The sequence below is a fragment of the Mustela nivalis genome (genome assembly GCF_964662115.1).
Source record: "Mustela nivalis genome assembly, chromosome: 4".
Classification (NCBI taxonomy): Eukaryota; Metazoa; Chordata; class Mammalia; order Carnivora; family Mustelidae; genus Mustela; species Mustela nivalis.
The window spans coordinates 119,960,635-119,980,952 of record NC_139023.1 but is presented as its reverse complement, the minus strand read 5'-3'; the positions used below and the strand labels follow the sequence as shown (position 1 = coordinate 119,980,952).

The 20,318-nt window shown below is 37.9% G+C and overlaps 1 protein-coding gene across 5 annotated transcripts in view; it reads left to right on the top strand.

Annotated features, from left to right (window-relative positions):
* The window catches only part of ARHGAP24 (Rho GTPase activating protein 24), a 519,150-nt gene that overhangs the window by 260,141 nt on the left and 238,691 nt on the right, over positions 1 to 20,318 (top strand). The gene's annotated exons all lie outside the window — the stretch shown is intronic.

The following is a 20,318-nucleotide window of genomic DNA, read 5'->3' as shown; positions in this document are numbered from 1 at the left end:
TCCTGTGCCAACTCTATTATACAACATTGTTAATGGTCTCGGAAGAATCTCACTCCATCCTTTGTTCAAAGAAAAAAGTTTCAAATAAAAACTGATTAACTCACTATGTGTCTGAAAAATTATTACTAATTATAATAGAGGTTATGGAAATCACAGACCAGAGATTTTCAGGACTGTTCTACTTTCGTATAATCTTGTCAGATGGTCAAACTATGCATGCTTTTTTATTGTTGTTTGAAAACTCTTGCCCACAAATAAAGTTTTGACTAGAACATATAGTGTTCTTTTTAAAAGAAAAGTAAGTCTAGACTTCCTGTCTTTGTCTTGGCAGCGATAGCTAGAGTTCCCACTCATTTCTATGCAACCATGCACATATGCACATAAATATGAGCCCATCCACTGATCCCTCCAGGTACTGTGCCTGTCCTGTTCTAGACCAAGGGAGATGGTATGAAACCAGCTAAAGTGTCACCTCTTATGCAAGGTGTTTTGAATAGGAGGAAATGGGAAAAAGTGCAAAAACCAAAAAAAAGTAGCAGTTAATAATTATCAGATAATGATAAATACTACTTTTTTTTAAGTAAAAATAAATCAGCAGACCATCATGTGGAATGTCTGTGACATCTTTTTAATTGGGCAGTGAAATCATATTCCCAAATCTTAATCCAGCAGCTGTGGTTCTAGAGGCAGGACAAGGTGCTCTGGCAGGAGGGTTAAGGACCCTGGAGATTGAGAGCTATCTCGTTACATTGGCCCCCCAGAGATACTTTGTCTCAAAATGGCTCTTGTTCACCCTCCTTCTAGAGCCCAAGAGTTTCATTTGGCTCCTTTCATCCCTTTCTGTCTCCATGTTGTTTCATCCAGAGATATTCCTCTTTGCTGAACAAAGGGCTCAAGAGAACTGCTCTCCCTTCTACATAGTTTTGTTGTGGGTTTAAAGCATATTTTTTGTTGACTTTTATAACCATTTACAAAGTATTATACAAAGACCAAAAAAATTCTAATTTTATAAAAGAATACACATAAAAATAAGTGTTTAACTGAGTTAATTCAAATTATCAGTCTCTTTGCTTAGACTTACATTTTCAAATTATCAGTCTCTTTGCTGACACTTATATTTTAAAATGTATGGGTGTAAATCATATCATATGCTTATGTGTAAGTAAACATGATTCATATACAAAATTACTTTGAATTTATTGGATATGTCGTTTTTATTCTGTATCTTATTTTTTCACATAATGATTTACTTTAGACATCTTTTTATATCAGAACATATATTTAGTTTATTATTTTTGGTAGCTGCATAATATTTCATTGTACAGATACAAAATAATTAAATTCTTTATTCAGTTCTTAAACAGTGTCTGCTATTGCAAACAGAGCTATGGGTCTTCGAAATATATCTTGTTGACTCAGATGTTTGTATGTATATATTAAATTTACATATTAAGTTGACCATAAAAATTTCTGGAGTTTACAGATCAAAACCTGTCAAATGTTGACAATTTTATTTGGTTTAACCTAATAGATATTGTCAAATTCCTCTCCAAGTCTCTCAGCCCAACTTTGTTTGTTTTTAATTTCTAACAGCTGTTGAAACAGAGAGGAAATATCTTGGATGCTAAGCTCTGCTGGATAATGGAAAGCCATATGGATTTTTATCACTACAAAATCATTGTTTCCTATTAACTAGACCCATATTTCCATGAACAAGTGTTCCTAGGAGACTGCCTTTCCAGTCTTTCTACTTCCAAGGCCAGGGTCCTTTTACAGTTGTAGAAATTAGGTAGTTGAATAAAAGAGAGAATAAAATACACCTGGACTCAGGTTAGCTCTAGGATGACATTGAACAAACCACGTAATCTTCCTAACTTGATTCAGATAATGAATACAGATAATATCTACCTTAAAAATAAATGAAATACTCCCTATGGCTCTTCTTAGATTAATGAATCAAACCTTCCTTCTTTCATCATTCTGACCTTCCTTCCCTCCCTCCTTCATTTCAGTGGTCTGTGTGTCCACATTACAGGGATGTAGGAAGGAAGAGAAAGTGCTTCGCTGGGCCACATAGCAGACAAGCATCAGCGTGCTCCCGGAAAACCACGCCCACCCCAGAGATAGGCACTGAGCTGTTTCAGTCATTCAGTAGGTGCTCGGTGGCTCTAACAGACAGTGCTCTCAATGTCTAGCAGCACAGGGTCTGGATAAGTGCAGTTACTGGAGACATCAGTGGAATAAGCATACCTTTCTCAACATGACTCCCCACCACTTACCAAACACTCGGTGCCCATCAAGAAGCATGACTCTCCTGTTTCACAATCTTCTCCTAGGGCATGTTTCCCGAAAGCAACCGCAAGCCCGTGAGGCATGTAATTCTAATTTGGCATCATTTGTGTATGTTGAACTGGTTATTTTCTTTGTTAACCCAAGAAATTCAAATAAATTCAAATACTGTTCCAGATTCTGACCGGGCTCTCATTCAGTGGTAATTAGTTGGTATTAAATATTAAGGCCATCACTTTTTTACAGATGAGGAAAGAGAGACGCTGTCCTTAATGTTTTGGAATAATGGGGAGGGGGCACCATGGGCATTGGAAGGACGCAGGTCCAAGTTTGAAACTTTCCGCATTGGTGGTATAGTGGTGAGCATAGCTGCCTTCCAAGTCTGAAACTGTCCACTGGCACTCCGTATCTTTATTCTGTGAGCAAAGTGCTTCACTTCTCTGAGCATCACTTTTCTGTAAAATGGGGTCAGTAACTCTCACTAAAACAAGTGTTTCTTTTGTGTTAGTTAAAAAAATATATGTAACATGTCTGATAGCTCACCTAGCACAAGGAGGCCCTAAAGCATTGTTAGCTTTGGCTCATGAGTCTCAATATCGATCTGCCAGTAGATATTTGCCACAAAACATTACTAGAATTTTGGGATTATAGAGGATTTGTATTGCTGTGGATAAGATGGTGTAAATTTTGGCAACAATGATTAAAATATTCTTTTCAGAATTAGGGACTGAACTTTTGCAGTTATTTGGTAGATGCTTGATTTAGGAAAAGTGGGTATAAGTGGATGAGAGAATGAACAGATAAGGTATATTCTGACATGTCCTTGTCACTGGTAGAAAGGCCAAAGACTGTGTCTTTTTGGAGCTATTCTTAAACTGACTAGAAAGCCCTTTATAAAATGAAGGACACTCTTGTGGGTTTTTTTTTTTTTTTCTCAAGGACACAGCACCTATCAAGCCCCATCTTTGTGGGTTATTTGTTATATGAATGAAAAACACAGAGTTGAGTCGAATAGAGATGCTCTAATTGTAGGAACATATTCTGATAGTTGTAGGCTTTTGTTTTGTTTTCTTCTTTTTCTTTTTCTTTTCTTTTCTTTTTTTTTTTTTTTTTCTGGTTTATGGTCATAGGAGGCTTGGTACCATTACAAAGGTCTCTATTTTCCACAGGACTTGAACGAGGTATTGTTAGCCGGGCTTAAATATATGCTTATAGTTTGCAGGTAGTAAGGTAGTCATTTCATGGGGCCTCATGCACAAACCAAATTGTTGTAAGACCTGTCTTTTCTGAAGCAAGGAAAGAGAGCTAAGAAACCTTTCTCTTAATGTCAGGGTGTCATCCTAGCCTTTGAGTCAGTACATTTTGGAATAATATTTGGAAGCCAACATTTCAATAGAGCAAATTGTGGGTCTCACACATAACCCTTTATGTACTAACTGATGGCTTCCTCAAGTACTTGTCTTTTAAATTGGTTTTGAAAAGAGAAATGTTCCCTTTCCTGGCTTATTTTAGATCAGCAGTCATTCTTCTGAACAAGCAATAGTTTTCCTAGAAATATGCTTATTTCACAATATCTTTCTTATTAAGCAATGTCTTCCACTTAATTTTAACTTTTGAATTATAACTTCCATCAATCTTAAACATCAGATTTTCCTTATGTATTAGCCTTATCAGAACAACTTTAGTGGTACTTAAAGTCTCATCATATTCTCTAGAAAGGCTCAGATTGAAAAAGTCCTCTAAGGATATATATATATATATATATATATGCATGTATATATATGTATATGTGTGTATATATATACACAGACACACACATAATTATATAGGTCAGTTTTAAATGTCCCACTCTAAATTCTGTTAATTAATAACAAATTTAATACTTCATAGTTGGGTGGACATTGACTTTTCAGTTCTTGTGAGCAAGTAATGTCTAGGTTTGCCTCTTGAGAATTTAGAAGGATGAAAAAGAAAAATTAGTAAAAGGCTTTAAAATCTGCTAACTACTGAAAGCAGCCAGAAATACTAGAAAGGGCCCTGAACTTAGAGTAGAAGAACTGAATTTAGTCCTGGTTCAAACATTTTTGAATCATGTGACACTGAGCAAGTCACTTAATTTTTTGTTCCTCTGTTCACAAGTCTGTGAAATTGAGGTGGTTATTCCTGTTCTATGTACTTCCCATGAAGGGGGTTTATAGTTACAAAACACTATTCAGTTGCAAGGCCTTGATGTGGATTGCTTCTGTTTTAAGTTCCATATGCCTTTTGAAGACAAAGATTCTGTATTTGAGTCATGAACACTATACAGGTCCTCAACAAATGAATAAAGGAAAGTGTGACATAAATTTGGGCAGAAAAACACTAAGAGGTGATTCTCCCACTGCAGTTTTCTGTGAGATTGTTTTGCATTTTTCTTAGAATCATAAAATAAGGGGCACCTGGGTGGCTCAGTCAGGTGGGCATCTGCCTTCGGCTCAGGTCATGACCCCAGGTCCTAGGATCCAGTCCCACCTCAGGCTCCCTGCTGAGCAGGGAGTTTGCTTCTCTCTCTCCCTCTGCCTGCCATTCCCCATCCTTGTGCTTGTGTGCACTCTCTCTCTGTCAAATAAATAAATAAAATATTTAAAGAAAAAGGGTGAATATAGATCGTGGTTCTAAGTTGCACTAGTGTAAGAAATAATGGTACAGACTTATTTCAAACTAATAGCATCAAAAGGAATGGGAAACTGAACAAAAGATAGGTATTTGAAGCATATCATTTTTTGACATCTTAATGACTTTATGATCTAAATGGAAACCATTTAAAATCCTTTAAAAAAAGAATAATAAAATAAAACATTTCTTCTTTCTGGTTTACCATCTCAGCTTACTTATGGAGACAATACTCCCTTTATGCTAACTTACTTGCTTACCTGGTGTAAGAGCCTTTAAACTTAGTGGGTGAAAGTTGATTGTGCAGCAGACGGTCATTCCTTATCTCAGTGCAATACATTTCTAAGTGTAGCTGATGTCAGACATTAGAATGTAGACATGACAAAGCTTGTGTGGTATTGAATGTTTCAGCAAATGAAATAATAACACCAACATGTTGGTTTCACAACCATGAATTCTTCAATGATTGAGTAGTATGTTTTCTTCCTTAGTTTAATGGGAAAGTGAATATATTCCTTCATGTGTCATCACTACTTCAGCTGCTGACCAATAGTACGGGGCACCCAGTGCTCTGGGAAGCTTCCATTTTTGTCTGTCAGTTATGACTGGTTAGCACTGAGGGGAGCACTGTTCATAGCCCCTTTAAGCAGAAGCTAAGACACTAAGGCATGCATGCTGTTTGAGATGACAGTACCCAACAGATGATACTATATATCCATACCCCTGGAGTTATTTCTTAGTAAGTTAATGAATGAAATGATTAAACTAAAAGTCCTATACAAAATAATTGCAAGTTTTTAAGCTATTCTATATGTTTAATTGAAAAAGATGTATTTTTAGGAATTGAACATTATGATCCATACCTAACTTACCTTCTAAAATTAAAACTTTAACCAGGTGATGGGTATTAAGGAGGGCATGTGGTATTATATACAACTAAAGAATTGTTGCACACTACATCAAAAACTAATGGTGTACTATATGCTGGCTAATTGAACAATACAAAAAAAAAAAAAAAAAACCTTTAAAATTTTATGCCTGACTTCACAATGTTGAAATTTCAAGACTTTTTTAATCTAATTTTGGGTATTAGTAACTAGTATTCACTTTATTCATTGGTAAAGGACTCATAGAGCCTAGTTCCTCATTTCCAAAAATTATAAGAATCAGAGTTTTGCAGTAAAAATGAAGGCGGAGGGGCTTGAACAAATATTTCTAGGTATGGAACAAGCTCTTTTCTTAGCATCTTCTCTTTCTTGGGTAACTTGCAACTTTTCCGTGACTTCAATAGCTTTAGAGTCCAGGATGTCTTCACAGTGTTTGGAGAGAAAGATTCTCATCAATCATACCTAAGACAGTGCCAGCCCCTTGGCCACCTTCTGTTCATTTGCTTGCTTGATCTTGCAGGGCATTTTATTTTCCACAGCTGGCTGTATTTTGCTGACCTCCAGGACTTACTACCTGCCTACTGAATTGCAGTCTGGTTCCCAGACACTTTGGTGGCCAAGGGGTTTGAATTAAGACTGGGATAGAAGGAATCCCTCAGTAGTTGAACTGGCCCTAAGTCCATAGTGGTGATGCAGAAATAAGTTCATTTCAGGATATTACTGGGGCCTTGAGCAATCTTAACTTTGCTCCAAGGTTATTTTTGTGTGTTTTCTTGTTTGTTTGTCTTCTGAGCAGAGGAGCACAAGGTTCCTGGAATCCAGCTCTTCTCTGGAGGCCAGATGACCTTTCTGAGCCTGGAGTAGGATCCATGATAGCACATTTGGGTGGGGCTACCTCTCTCCTTCAGGTTTACCTTCATCTTGATTGGAAGCCTAGGGGGATACGCCAGACACTCACTAGAGGGCAGCAAGGGGTCAGCGGAACCAATTCTTGAGGCATTTGCTGCATTTTTTCCATGCTTTGAAAAAAAAAAAATATCCTAACCATTTTTTTAAAATGAATTCATTGTTACTTCTGTTAAAAAATAGTATCTTACCAGTCACCTATTCGTATGAGTGTGATTGTTTCACAAAACCTTCAGTAAAAGAAAAACATAACCAGCCTATTATAATGCACAAGTCTATCAGCTCCAAGACATCATCCTCTACGAACCTGGGGACAGGAGAACGTGGTTCCCTCAAGGGGCTTATTCTGTGTCCATGCTGAGAATCAAGCCACAGATGAGTGGGTGTTGAGGGAGGAGGACCCAAGTCCAGCAGTGAGACCTAAAGGACAATGACTAGGGCTCTCTAGTAACCTGGGGTGAAATGGAGACATGGGATGCCAGGTGTGAAGGTATTCCCCAACAGCGGATAAAGAGCCCAAGTCCCCTGCTCCAGTTGGGCAGTGTGCTTCAGGAAGGATGGATCATTCGTACTCCCCTCCAGTGCAGTCCTCTGAGGATATTTGGGCAAGGTTGTCAACATCTTGTTTGGCAGTTCTGTGCTGTGATTGCGGCACATGCGAGGGAGGGAGGGAGGGAACTGAGCAGGTGGATGAGGGGAGTGATTGTATGTGATGTCATGAGGAGGAACAACATTGCAGAAGGTGGCAAGGACAAGTGGAAGACAAAAGGGAAAGGTGATTTCAGTCATCGGCACCACAGTGAGCATGAAGTGCAGAGACCACAGTCTGAGGAAGAGAAGAACATTAAGGGCTATCAGGGAACATGATGCATGAGCCACCCCAGGACCCTTCTAAGAAAAGGAGGGGATTAGGGTACAGAAGTTGCTATAATTTTGCTAGTGAGGCTTGGATATAAACACTTACTATCCTTTTTATTGTTAGCAAGCTCCTCTCGAGATATCCCAAGGGATGGCCTGAACTGTACCACTTAGTTCACAATTAACAGAAGAAACTGCACATCAGTCCCCAAATTTCACTGTCAGCTGTTCAATGAGGATAAAGAGAACATACCAGCTTGTTTTTAACCTGAATATTATTGGGAAAATGTTGATCCCAATCTCAATTTTTCTCTGTGTCATCTGGGGACACTTTGCATTACAATCGCACAGGGTCAGTTGATAATTATATACTAACATTTTAGGAGGAAGAATTTAATAAGGACTATCGAGAAAAGATATAACCAAATGTTGGGGGAATGGGAACAAGGGGGAGAAAGTACTCAGGGAAGATTTGATGGAGACAATGGCATTTGGGCAGGTTCTCAAAATAAAGGTAGAATTTTTATAAACAAAGAACAAATAACACTCTAGAAGAAAGGAGCAGAATAACTAACCAATACCTACTTGGCCAACAAAGAGAGACTGCTGATGGCTGTGATACCGGTATAGAGGTCGAACCCAGCTTGTAACAAGCTTGATACAAATGTTAAGAAATTTGACATTAATTCTGTTGTCATTTGGGCAGGTATCTGCCACGAACAGAATTGTAGTTGAGGACACTTTCTCTATCTGCAGTGCCTGGGGAAAGACAAGGCAAAGGCATGTTAGGAAGGGGATGAGATTGTCCAGAGTGAAGGAAGCAAACCTGTGGGCAGTGGGACACTGGCAGTGACAGTGGGAGGAAGGGATAAATGAGACCGAGGGAAGAAGTTGGTTACTAACAGGAAACTTCTAAACTGTGCTTTCTCAATTCTTGGAATGAGGAAGGAGCTTTGTCTTCAAAACTGTGTGTTACAATCCTGGATCAGTTGGGATGTGGCCAAAGACAGTCCACTTCCATTGTGAAGGCTCAGCACATAGAGACAACAAAGAGGTAAAGCCAAGAGGAAAATGAGAATTCCAAAGTATTACAGATAGCTGTGGGCCTGGGCTTCATTTAGCTGAAGGAAAAGAAAGTTTTCTTCTTCATTTCTTCTGGGGGGAAAAAAAAATGGGTTTACTGATTATATGCTAACATGTTTAATTCAATTTATTTGTTAAATTAATTATCATAAGTTTATTTCAATGAGGAGACTTCAGATTTTAATCCCAAATAACAATAAATGAATTTAAACCTTGGGATAACTGAAATCAAGTCAAATTTAAGTGATTCAGGATTGCTTTAGTTTAATATTCCGTAATACTGAGGGAAAAGTATCCTGTACTCACAATGAGCTAATTAACCTGAGATCTCTGTGGCATTATATATCAAAGTTTTGAAAATATTTTGTGACTGACCAACTTACGAATTTTGGTTTTCTACTTCTTACTAGTAAATGTTTCATACATATAAAAGAACTTTTCTTTTATATTGTAATGGGGTCTTACAGGCAGTTCTAAGAGACTTGGAATTTTCTCTTTGAGTTTTTCTTTAACTGTAGCATTGAGCTCTCCATATGGCAACAGGAATGACATTTCCGTTTTGCTATTTGAGTAATCTGCTTCCAAACAGGAAAAACAGGGAATAGGACCAAATGCCTGTGACACTTACCTTTGGAGCAAGATTTGAAGCCAATTAAATCATTGCCATATGATATTGTTTGGACGATAATTGCTCTCGTAATGAGATGCAGGAAGAACAGAAGGTCCTGGAGCCAAGAAGGATAGAGCTTAGAAGAGTTCAAGACCCATCGCATTAGGGAGTCTTACAAATTGTACTCCGAAGAGATCTGACTTGCCCCAAGTAGTTCCCAAAATTGAACAGCCCGACGATGTCTTATGTACATTTTCTGCTTTCTGGTTTTGACAGATGCATATCTTATGTTCCAGTTGCTCTCTGAAAAATATTTCTCAGCTCCCTGACTCTGCCTGGTTTCAGTCATGGATTGGTATGACTGAAGCTTATCAATAATTTAAAACAAAAATGAAAACAATGGTAATGAGATCTCTGTAGGCAGTGCACTGTCAACAGGAAAAATGAAGACATGGTAATGAGGAAAACATTAGTCTGATTACTTTTGGAGGGAGAAATTATCATTCTTTCATGGTGGTGTGGAAGCTGAAATTATCTCCTGGAATAGGGCTTCAGATCACAGACAGCTCAGAGAGAGCTGGAATTCCTTTTAATCTGATTCTCTTGTTATTCCATGCTTTGGACAAAGTTTAAGAAATATGCACCCAAATCTTATCAGCGCTGCTAAGGTAGTCCTGGAGGTGATTCTTTAAGCCTCTCGATGATATTTCTTTAGTCTCACCAGGTAGTGACACTTCTGAGTAGCTGAGAATGTCCTCCTCTTCAATCTCATCAGCCCAACACCAACCTCGTCAGCAATCACCCGCATCCACCCTGGGAGGGAGCCATCTTCATTACCCTTGGTTTATATGAGGGAATTCTCTTCTCTGTTCCTCCAAGCTGGAAGTTGCCATCAAAAGAAGGGGACGCATGAAACTGAGAGAAGGGAGTTTAAAAGGAAACCAGTGGAAATTAAAATTGGAAACCTGAGTAGACTGACAGCAGATATTTTCAAAGGAAGAGAAAAACAATGTGGTCCCCAAGCATGGGTCACACAAAGAATGCATATGGTATGAGAAATGGTTAAGAGTATCAGATCAGGCAAAAAATATTCCTCCCGGAGATGGCATGAGTTCTCTCTGTGAGAAGAAATGAAGGTGATAGTGTCAGAAGCAGAAGACACCCACGAAAACAGGCAGCAGGGGTGGCCTCTCACTCTGACGTTGCCAAGATTTGAACCTGCCGGATGCTGGCTCTTCTTTTTCTCCGAAGAGCGTTAACATTCAGTAACCCGTCAAATGAATTTAAGGTGTTTGTAGCAGGAGGAAAGACTTGAGTCCATAGTAACGGCTGTATTATGATCAACAGTGCTATTTTGTTTCTTCCCCAGAGTTCCTGTTTATGTCTCAGAGCCTTTATATTGTCTTTGCAAGAACAGAGCCAACTGGCCAGTGGCCATGGTAAAATTGTGTTGCTAGTGAGTATAAATATACCCCATCGGTGGACACATCTTTCAGTATTCTGTTTAGCTCAGTTTCCCATTTGAAATGTCATCTGGTTATGGGTGAATAGGGATCACCATTTAAGAAAGGATGATTTGCTCAAAATAGTGTCAAATATTAAGTTACGATATGGAGCAGTGTCAATGTCATTATGAAATTTGAGCCTATTTTTATATAAAAACTATCGTATGCGGTTATGTCTATGCATCATATTTGACTCTAGGCATTTGTGTCCTGTCCAGAACATCATAGTACTCTTTCTATGAGAGAAAGAAGGAAAGAACAGAAGGTGGTCAAAAGAAACATCTGGAAGAGAAAACACGATGCCTTGCTGCCAGCCTTCCACTTTTTTCAACTTTCTCTGTACCAAGCTTGATTAACATACACTAACAAATATTATGATTAATCAAGCCCTGGTTTTTGTAAAGATAACAATGCTTAAGTATTTTGCATATTTTATCTGAATTATTCTTGCAAACAAATCTGTGGGGTAGATTATTATGTCTATTTTACAAAGTAGAAAAGTGAGGGGAGCCAAAAGGTGAAAACAAAATGCCAAGTGTCATGTAACCTGCGACTAAATGAGCTGGGATCGGTCTAGCTCTGTCTGACCCCAAAGCCTACACTTTACCACGTGGGCTTCCCTGCTTCCTTTAGAGCCAGAAGCTCTGCCAACAGCGGGCCCATCAAAGGAGAGGGAAGAGATTACCTTTTACACTTAGGCAAAGTATTCCTATGTGCCTAGAACGGAGATTGACTTCGTATCATTGGTTTAATCATTGTCACTGTGAAGATCAGTAAATTTAAAACCAGATGACTGATTTTCCTACTCGTATCTAAAATAAAATATTTTTGGTTGTGCCTGGGTGGTTTAGTCAGTTAAGCGTCTTGTTTTTGGCTCACGTCATGATCCCACAGTCCCAGAATGGTGCCCTGCATGGGGGACTGGGTCGGGGCTGTCCCCTGCTCAGCAGGGAGTCTGCTTCTCCCTCTCCTCTCCCCGCACTCAAGTGCTATCTCTCATTCTCTTTCTCAATAAATAAAATCTTTTAAAAAAATCAGTAAAAATTTTTGAAGTGTCGATTTTTAATCTTGCAGACATTATATCATTATTTGAAATATATAACCACTGTTCGATTCTGGGATTTTATAGTTTGAGGAAGCCAGTATTCCAAGGAGCGTGATTTGGTGTACTTATAGCTCTGAAAAGTCTGCATTATAGTACTCGTTTGTGTTAAATCGCTGACATTCTGCTGCGGGGTCAGGCCATTATTTTCTGATGTTAGGAAAAACACCACGTGCCTCAAACCAGAATTACATCCCTTGTAATATTATTTGCAAGAATGATTAACTGTGGTGCCTGGGGCACTTACATAAACAGCTGTTTCTTGTACTTTCCAGGTGATAAAACCTATTAGTTTGGCCACTTACAGAAAAGCCTTTAAATCCATCCAAGGGCTGCAGGAATAACTGAGCCGGGTCCACTGACCACCACCACCAGGCAGGGCGTGGGAACTGAGGAACAGGCTCTGATGAGAGGCCTGTATCTACCTACCAAGCCAAGAACAGAGAGGAGCCCAGAGTCTTCAAGGGGCAGAGGGAGGATCCAGGATTAGTTAGTCATTTACTCTTGGTTTGTTCCTTTATTTCTTTAAAGTGAAAGCGTGTGTTCAGTACTTTTCTTTTGCTGTCCTAAAATACCGCTGACAGGAAAAATAGGTAGGAGTCTATGGTACATGAATAAATTACCATCTAAGCAATCACAAACTTGAGCTTTCTTACCAGGCATGAGAAAGCGAGAGTCTTCCACACTAAAGGTCTTTACAAAATGCCCAAGCAGCGATGAACAGGATTGATATCTACATTAACATTGTATGTAAAAGCCAAAAGTCAGCATCCTACATTTTTTGTATCAGAGCATATATCACACTTTATTTCCTGGGTGTTTATTTTCTATCTCTTCTAATAAATTTTAAGACCCATGAGGAAATAGATTTACAATTTTTTTTTTTTTTAAAGTATAGAATTCAGCATCGTATGACATGCAGAAAGCCATGGAGTTGCCATGGAGTTGACTAATAACGATGATGGTTTCCTGAAAATTTTATTGACACTTTTTTTTTTTTTCTTAAACTGCCAAAAATCTCTACGCCGAATTTTCTTTTTCTCCAGCCTTTTTTTAATTTGTACCTCCTCATACTTTATTTTAGGTGTATTTTCATGAAGAGATAGGCTAAACAGATCTGCTTCTCTAGCTACTGTAGGGCGAGGGCTCTCAGGAGGCAACATTTTATTGTTATTCTGCCCTGCAATACTCAAGCCATCAAAAGGGAGGAGAGTCTAGGCAGGGATACTTAAACAATCAATGAGACACATTCCCAAGCAATAATAATGTGATGGAGTCACTGCAATTTGATTAGTGACCTTTTCATTCTGGGGAGAGATAACCTTTATTGATATCATTAACCAGACAGAAATGGTGGTGTGATGCAACTCTTTTTAACCATGGAGCTGGGTATTGATTGAGAAGCAAGATCTGAGATTTTGTTAGTGTCGAGCTGTTTACAGAAACAAGAGGGACATCCCTCTCCTTTTCTCCTGCCACCAAAGTAATCGTTTTGTACCAGCAGCTAACAGAGAGGAGAAACCAAGGACATTTTCTGTTTCCATGAACAAAAAGCTGTTTGAGAGAACACTTTCTGAATGCTCACAAAGATTAAGGCGTTTGATATTAGCAATTTCGGTGTGGCAAGAGTCCATCCCCTTTTCTGTTACTGTATTTCGGAAGGATCGCTCATTATAGAGAGCCTCATTAGTAGTTTCCAATTCAGGAAGCTTTTATTACTTCTACTTGTGTTTATGTTTAAATAAACGAGGTACACTTATTTGTTGTCGTGTGAAAGACCTGTGGTATCATAGGGAAGACCTAGAGATTTTTGCCTCTAGGCCGAAATATCTGATTACCTTTGAATGTTTAATCTGTATCTGCTTTCATGCAATACAAATTAAATGTTTGTTTAGCCTTTTAAGGAATGACTTCCCATAGGAATTGAACCTTAGGTTGTAATTCCCTGGGCTAATGTTTAAATGAAAGTTAATTCTTAAGGTAAATACCTTACACATTCTAGAAAAAGAAGAGTTTAGTGAAAAGTAGCTATTGCTTAAAACTGGTACTTTTCAACCTAATTCGGTGAGACTGAATTGGGGATAATTCTGTGTTTGATGTATAATGGGATTGTGTGGCGAGTGGAGTATTAGAACATGCTTGTGAATTTGTGAGTGGAATTATAAAGTTTTTGTTTTGATTAATTTGTGGACTAAGTTCAGAGCACATAGGTGCTATTTATGGATTCAGAATGAGTAATTAGTGTTTAAGCAAATAAGTACTAGAAAAAAAAATGGGTTAAAGATTTACTAAGGTTCAGGTATAAAAAGGAGTCAACAAAATTCTCACATAGAAGTGTTTCTGTATTTCCTTAGCTCTCTGACCACAATAGTAGTTTAAGTAAGGAACTGTGCATATCTGCTTTTTCTTTTTATGAGGAAGCTTCTGGTATATTTAGAAAATATAATTAAGTAAAAATATTACTATGTATTTGCAGTTTCAGAGGGACAAAAATTAAAAAAATAACTATAGGTGGTAGTGGGGATAGGTCATAAGAATGGATATGGTTGTTCATCATAAAAATTGAAAATCCGTCATGAAAACTTATCCAGGTTTAGATTTCAAAGACAGAGACCTGCTTTTTTAGACAGAAAAGTACCCCCCCCCTTTTTTAAATCAGTGGCCACTCTTAAAAAACATGAAATCTCATGTACGGCACGGTCCTTGGTAATGAAAAGTCAAGAACATAGTAGAAATAAATCCACACCAAATAGTATGGAATTTTGTTTGCTTGTTTGTTTACCACCATAAATTGGTGGTTTTTTTCCTATTTTTATGAATTACAGATTATAGTTTGCGCAAACACTAAAGCTGTTGATTTGCTGCACTCTACTATTGAATTAGATTGCTGTATTTTGCAATCTGTTTTCAGCCTAACATAACACCAACAATGGTAATGCAGATTCAAAATACTTAAAGCCCTGAAGGGAAGATTCATCATAATAACATCCCCATTTCCTAATCCTGGATATTGTGATTCAGCTATCCTTTAATATATAGAAGGAAGTGGAGAAAGACATGGGGGGTGGGAATCAGAGCAGATCATGGAGACCAAAAAAAGAGAGAGAGAGAGGGGTGATGGGAGGAGGGAAGAAAGGAAAGAAGGGAGGGAGCAAGAAAGGAAAAAAAGAAGATAAGAAATAAAAGAATAATAAAAATACTGGAAGACAAGTTTGGAATTTATTGTACTTGCATCAAGGTCTGGGATGTGATTTAACACAGAAGAGAAAGAACTCCGTACTCCTTGGCCACTGCAGTACCTCTAGGTCCTTAAAACGAACTATTCTATCAAAATTAGTAGTGTGCATGTCCTTGCTGCTCCAAGGGTAACCCTCAGACCACCAGCTCAACTGGGAACTTGTTAGAAAATCAACTTCCCAGGTCCTCACCCCGACCCCAGGGCCGGAATCAGGACCTGTACTTGGAAGTAGATCCCCACGCAATCCTGTGTGTTGTTAAGCCTGGGGAGGACAGCAAAGCTAAGGTTCTGGGTCTACTAGCAGAATGTGCAATTGTTTCTGCGTAACCAAGGACCACAAACAAAGAAACACAGTGTGTGAAAAACAGAAGAAGAATCTCCCAGGATGAAAGCCTAACTAAAAAGAAATAAAAAATTCTCCACGTAAGCCAAGTGCTTAAGAAATCATGAGTGTCATTCATTAGCTCTAACTTATGAGAAGCAAACTACAGGGAGTCCACTTGCCTTTTTCAGTTTCTCAGATCAAACAGAGACTTTCTCACAATTTTAATGTGAGTTAGTAGTTTTAAATGGCCTTCCTCAACCAAGTCTCCAGGTAACAATACTTTAATGTTCTGATTTTTGAATTAATTTAAATGTTTCTTCAGGTTACACTGCTTCCAACTGTCCATTTCCATATAGGTATATGGTTTTTTAAGAATGTGTGTGTGTGTGTGTGTGTGTGTGTGTGTGTGTTTGTTATATCTGTTTTATGTGGCCATGATGCACACACATACACACACGCACACGCACATGCTTCATCCCCTTTATTACGTGTGCTAAGACCATAGCACAGTGTCTGGCATTCCTGTGGAAGAGGGAGAAGGCTAATCTGTACACACCAAAAGCACTAGAGACGTGAACAGAGCATCTCAACAACAACGATAACAAAACCAACCTGAGTGGGTGCCTGTGTGGCTCAGTGGGTTAAGCCGCTGCCTTTGGCTCAGGTCATGATCTCAGGGTCCTGGGATCGAGGCCCGCGTCGGGCTCTCTGCTCAGCAGGGAGCCTGCTTCCCTTCCTCTCTCTCTGCCTGCCTCTCTGCCTGCTTGTAATCTCTGTCTGTCAGATAAAATAAATAAAATCTTAAAAAAAAAAACAAAAACAAAAAACCAACCTGAGTAAACTGGTGCGGGGGAGAAGAAAAATGATAACTGCTTTTTGGCATATAAATCACCATAGAGGAGCAAGTTACTCAAGAAGGGAGGAAAAAAAGTGTTTTCAGATTTCAGCATTATATTTTATTCAGTGCAGTGGTAAATTATTTCTAGCTGATTTTTTAAGCAAATGCCAAATATGATTACAGAGACAAAAAGAGGATCTTTCCAAACTATGACATTCTTGGTAGGAGTTAAATTCTATTATCATTGTTTTTGTCTAGCAAATGCTTCTCTGCTGTGTGAACTGGAAAGCACAGTGCATGTTTGTATATGTAATGCTATGCTGCTTACATTTTTAACATTTGTTTATAATATGGCCTTTGGAGGTAGCTGTTGAGGAGAAGAATTGCTCTAAACTTGAAAATCTTAAGATACTCTGAGAGTACAGCCAAAGAAATGTACCAACTCCTGAAGCATCATCTTTGTTCTGAAGGAAAGATAAACAGTGTTCTTACCAGGTGGGGAGTGTGTCAAAGCGATTCACCCTCACAGTCTGGGAGAAGAAAGACTGTTTTGCTCTGGCTGCTGTGTTAACTCTGAGCAAAGTGAAATGAATTGGCATGACAATCCACAAAGATATGTTATAGTAAAATCATAACAATAGAAAATAAAATAATTAAAAACAAAAAAAGAAAGATGCAAACCAATGGAATAGCATGCCAAATAAAGATTGAAAAAAATTAACAATAGAATAAAGACAAGGTAAAATTTAAACCCCTCCATAAGTACCCAATGCTGTAAAAGAAAATGCATTACCATCTATGAATTCCATAGATGAAATCTAAGCCAGAATAATAAACAACTCAAAAAAATGCTTCTGAGTTGAGGAGGCAGACTGAGAACTTAAAAAGACCTTTATAAGTCTAAATAAGTTAGAATAAAAACTTAGAATCAAGAAAGATAGCAAGAGAACTGTAGATGAGATCTCTGGTATGAAGGAAAGAAGTACTTGAAATTGAGGTGAAAGCAGAAGAGAGACAGGAAATTAAAATAATCAGTGAAAAGATGACAAATAAGGAGATAATCGGAAACCTTGAAAAGCAAAAAAAAAAAAAAAAAAACCCAATGAGTAGACTACGAAAAATATTAAATACATAATGGAAAAAAAAAGTAGAATAAAAGGAGTACCTGAATCTGCAGATTAAATGGGCACATAAAATTGACATAAAATCTAGCATACCTGGGGATGCTTGGGTGGCTCAGTCAGTTAAGCATCACCCTTTGGCTCAGGTCATGATCCCAGGGTCTGGGATCAATCCCCCATGTCAGGCTTCCTGCTCATCAGGAAGCCTGCTTCTCTCTCTTCCTCCTGCTTGTGTTCTCTCTCTCTCAAATAAATAGATAAAATCTTAAAACAAACAAACAAGCAAACAAACCATAGGCTACTTGATCATATGTTTGTTATCTAGCATCAAGGGAAAAGGAAAAATTCTGCTGGCCTGAAGATGATAAAATTAAGTTACATAGAAGGGAAAACCAAACAAAGCAGGTGTATCTCAGACTTCTTCACAGCAATTTTAAGTGCCAGAAGACACTGGAAGTTGTGAGGATAGGAAAATGTATCCAAGTAAGTGGCAATAAGAAGATATTCTCAATTATACATTGCCTATGCCTTCTCAAAAAAATTGTTTAAATGTGAACTTAGTGAAACCAAAAATAAATAAAAATAAATAAATAAAAAATTCCCATTCCCAAGAATGAGAATGTGTGATAAAATTCTCACAGTGACATTGTATTAGTTTAACTATAAGACTAAGATTAAACAGCTGGTAAAGATAAAGTTATAGAAAAAGCAGATATAACTTTATTCTTATTATTTTGTATTAATATATAATAAAAATGTAAGAGAAGGTAAGAGGGGAAATGGGAGGAACAATAATGAGAATCTCCTATATGTTTTAACCTGAGAATCCAAAAATAGTAAAGGCTCCAAACATAGGATTAAATAAATAAATAAGTAAAAGATAGCATCTGTGTGTATGTGTGTGTGCATATTTAAAAAATGTTTTTTTCCTAGCCCTGCCTGGTAAGAGGGTCTGGAAGCAGTGGCATGAATATTCAGCACTTGGTTTCTCACTGTGCTCCATTAAAATGAATCAAGTAGAAAGATTTAAGTCTGAGATAGGGAAAGTATAGCAAAGGCTGGCACAGCTTGTTGCACTGGAAATAAGAAGTATTCGAAGAATGACAGCGACATAGCCAAAGGACAGAGGAGCCAGCCTGAAAGGTTCTCATTGGCCAAATTTGAGTATTAAACTACATAATAAATAGTCAACCAATTTAATAAACCAATTTAATAAATTAAAATCCATAGATTACTTATTAATTTAAATGAATAAATGGATGTGATAGGCAAAGCTCTTTCTTACAATAGAATGCCAACTAATAAAATAGAAGGAATGAAAAACTTAGAACATTGTATGGATGTTAACAGTACTGGAGGAGAGTATGATAAAAAAAAAAAAATAGACCAGAGTTATCTTTATTAATATCAGGGCAATCTGACATCATATGTCCCCAGATATGATGCAGTGAGAAGGTGTGACACAACATTACTTCTTTGGTATTTCTGCTAAAATTGCACAACTCAAATCTAGTCATGAGGAGAGATTAGGCAAATCGGAACTGAGACACATTATAAAAATAATTTATTTGCATTCCTAAAAAATTTCAAGATCAATAAAGACAAAGAAAGGTTATTTTTTAAAGATTTTATTTATTTATTTGATAGACAGAGATCACCAGTAGGCAGAGAGGCAGGCAGAGAGAGAGGAGGAAGCAGGCTCCCCGCTGAGCAGAGATCCCGATGCAGGGCTCGAGCCCAGGACCCTGGTTTCACGACCTGAGCCAAAGGCAGAGGCTTTAACCCACTGAGCCACCCAGGTGCCCCAAAGGTAGCAATTCTTGACACCTGATACAAAGAGGAATGGATACTAGGAATGTCAATTCACACGTGGTTATTTCCTGGCAGCTTCTCCCACATTGGTGCCATTATGATACTTGGTGTGCTTCATCCGTTCATTCAAATCAGTAAACATTTATTAGATGCTCATCTTGCTAAGCATCTTGACTGCCAATAAGATATTGCACTTATTTTTCTTAGCCACCTGATAAATTGTACAGAGAAGTCCAAGGGCTTAAGGATGGAAGAGAGAGATTTTATGACAGGAAAAGAAGACACATTTATTATTATACTTGCTTGCTTGCCTAAAGATGAACAAATTTAATAACTGCCAAGTATTAGAGTAAAGGAAGATAACATTCTTTTTTCAAGACCAGATTTGTGGATGTCCATGTGTAGGTATGTGTGCAAACATACATGTATGTGAAGAGAGAGATCATCTGAATGGATGCAGAGTGAATGGTTGATAGTAATTAATCCGTAAGAATAGTATTAGAGGCTCAGTTTGTTAAGTGTCTGCCTTTGGCTCAGGTCATGATCCCGGGGTCCTGGGATGGAGTCCCATGTTGGGCTCCCTGCTCAGCGGGGAGTCTGCTTTTCTCTCTTCTTCTGATTGTGGCTCCCCCTGCTTGTGTTCTCTCTCTCTCTCTGTCAAATAAATAAATAAAATCTAAAAAAAAAAAAGAATAGTATTAGAGAGGATTGAGTGGCTAGGAATCTTAAATTTTATGTTACATACTTTTTTATTGCATGTGGCTTTTTATAAATAAAGAAGGGTATTACTTTATGAATTGAAAAATCATAAAAATAATATAAGGAAAAAATTTTGTTTGGCTTCCTTATATTTGGTTACATTAAAGTTTGAGGTCCAAAAGCAGAAGATCGATGGGCAATTTGTTTTCATTATTTTCTGAATCATGCTTGTGTACCTAGGGACTTGTCAAAGATTACAGAACAGAGAGGCAACTCCTGTATTCATTTCTAACAGTCTTATATAGTAAATGTGTATTCATTCCTTCCTCGTGAAAAATGACAGTCACATTACACTTCCAGAAGAAATCCTTTTTTGTATAAATTTAGAAAGCT